The following is a 2,161-nucleotide window of genomic DNA, read 5'->3' as shown; positions in this document are numbered from 1 at the left end:
ATAGGCTGGGCGCAGATGTAGGTGGCATGAGCTTGTAATCCTAGCACTTTGGGAGGCTGAGGTGGAAGGATTGCTTGAAGCCAGGAGTTTGAGATCAGCCTGGGCAACATAGTGAGACCCTGTCTCTACAAAAAAAAAAAAAAAAAAAACTTAGCTGGGTGTGGTGGTACCTACCTGTGGTCCCAGCTACCCTGGAGGCTGAGGCAGGAGGATTGCTTGAGCCTAGGAGTTCAGAGGCTGCAGTGAGCTAGGATCACACCACTGCACCCCTACCTGGGTGACAAGGCAAGACCCTATCTCTAGAAGAAAAAAAAAATCTAAATAAATTGTCTTTTCAAGCAGGTGTCTTGGGGAGTCCACTTTCGCAAAAGTGCTACTATGGGAAAAATATTTTTGGAACATTTGTTTTAGAACTGCCTTCAGGATTGGTTTATGAAACATTAAGAAAATTGTCTAACATCACATTTTGTTTTAGATGGTAGTTGCTTGAGCTCAGCACTGTTGATACTTGGGGCCAGACAGTTCTTTGTTGTGGGGGCTGTCTTGTGTTTTTGTTCTTTTTTTTTTTCTTTAAGGGACAGAGTCTTGCTCTATTGCCCAGGCTGGAGTGCAGTGGTGTGATCATAGCTCACTGCAGACTTAAATTCCTGGCCTCAGGCAATCTTCCCACTTCGTCATCTCATCTAGCTGGGGATTACAGGTGCATGCCTCTATCCCTGGCCAAGTTATTTTTTTGTAGAAATGGGGGGGGGTCTCGCTGTGTTGCCCAGGCTGGTCTTGAACTTCTACCCTCAAGCTGTCTTCCCACTTTGGCCTCCCAAAGTGATGGGATTACAGGTGTGAGTCACTGCACCTGGCCACAAGGCTGTACGTTAATACAGCAAAATTAGCAAAGAATTAAGGCACACATGGGGCAGTGTTCAAGGGAAGCCAGGTACAGGCTTCTGGGAGTCCCCAGCAGAGTCACGCAGGTGCACTAATTCTCTGGCAACCATGATGATGATGTGTGTGAAATGTTGCCAACCAGGGAAGCTTGGTAGGAGCTCAGTGCCTGGGTTTGCATTAGGGGCAGGTCACATAAGCACCCTTTGCTTGGCATATACCAAAAGTCTAGACTCCCAGAGGGAAAGCGGTGTTCAGCATAAACCATATTGTTTGTACAAACAGTTGAGGCACACTGAGCCACTCTTACCAATTCTGTTAATGGTGGAAACCCTGTAAGTATGCAGACAGTAGCCAAGGGCTAAACTTGTAAGCAGCCTACAAGCAGGATAAGCAGTCAGGTGGTCATATTCACACTTTTCTACTTATACCTTATTACCTTTCTAAAAATCTAAGCTGGGTGTGATGGCTCGCACCTGTAATCCCAGCTACTTGGGAGGCAGAGGTGGGAAGATCGCTTGAGCCCATGAGTTTGAGACCAGCTTGGGCAACATAGTGAGACCTTGTCTCTACAAAAAAATAAAAAAAATAGCTGGGCATGGTGGTGTGACTGTAGTCACAGCTACTTGGGAGGCTGAGTTGGGAGGATCACTTGAGCCCAGGAGATCGAGACCAGTTTGAGTAACATAGTGAGACCTTGTCCTTACAAAAAACCAAAAAAATTAGCTGGGCATGGTGGTGTGACTAGTCACAGCTACTTGGGAGGCTGAATTGGGAGGATCGCTGGAGCCCGGGAGTTGGAGACCAGCCTGGGCAATGTAGCAAGACCTAATGCTTACCTGTAGTCCCAGCTACTTTGGAGGCTGAAGTAGGAGGATCACTGATGCAAATAGCCACTCTACTGCAGCCTGGGCAACATAGCGAGACCTCATCTCCTAAAAAAAAAAAAAAAAATTAGAATCCTAAAGTTGTAATTTGCAAAACTCATGTGGCCCCAAGGGCTTGGGAGAAAGGAGCATGGACTTGCGTATTCTTCAAGGGATTGGGAGGACCCGAAGAGATGCTTAGGAATGAAACCACAGGCTCTTAACACCCTATTGTGGGGTAAAAGTAACACACCTTGACCTGAACTTGGTCAGCAGCATCCACGTGGGATGGATCAGCCGGGGAAGCTGTTAGGGGCCCTGTTTTCTCCTGTCCGGTGAGTGATGAAGAGTCTCCTTTCCTTCCTTAGAACCTGGGCCCTTCTGTCTTCGCTGGAGTGGCGGTGATGGTCATC

Source organism: Nomascus leucogenys, chromosome 22a (assembly GCF_006542625.1).
Source record: "Nomascus leucogenys isolate Asia chromosome 22a, Asia_NLE_v1, whole genome shotgun sequence".
In the NCBI taxonomy this organism is placed as follows: domain Eukaryota; kingdom Metazoa; phylum Chordata; class Mammalia; order Primates; family Hylobatidae; genus Nomascus; species Nomascus leucogenys.
Note: the sequence above shows the minus strand (reverse complement) of the source record.